This window comes from Monopterus albus, unplaced genomic scaffold (genome assembly GCF_001952655.1).
Source record: "Monopterus albus unplaced genomic scaffold, M_albus_1.0 scaffold76.1, whole genome shotgun sequence".
NCBI classification, from domain to species: Eukaryota; Metazoa; Chordata; class Actinopteri; order Synbranchiformes; family Synbranchidae; genus Monopterus; species Monopterus albus.
The window spans coordinates 2,195,544-2,195,967 of record NW_018127956.1 but is presented as its reverse complement, the minus strand read 5'-3'; positions in this window follow the sequence as shown (position 1 = coordinate 2,195,967).

Genomic DNA, 424 nt, shown 5'->3' with positions numbered 1-424 from the left:
GGGCCAATGAGGAAGCAGCCGGAGCCGCGGAGGGAAACGGCGGGCGTTTGATTTGCAGCCCTCAGCGCGCTGCGTGCACAAACAAATGCGAGAAGACAGGCGGCACAGCTCCGCGTTTTCCAGTATGCAGGGCGGAGAGGAACTGGTGCCGTGCGGTGCTGCCTGCGCTTTCTGATCACTGGTATAGAGCAAACAGCATCCAGCCTATTCTGTGTGATCCCACTGCACTTCTGGCTGTATCGTTATTTTGCTGTGACAGCGGTGATGTGATAGTTTTATTGATGCTCCTTTGGGGAAATCCGCTTTTTTTCACTTGCCCCACAGCATGTTTCCTGCTAAATAAATCCTTATTAGCAGAATCTGTTTGCAATGCAAGACAATTTACACACATATGCACAACACCATTAAGATAAGAGAAGTTTAG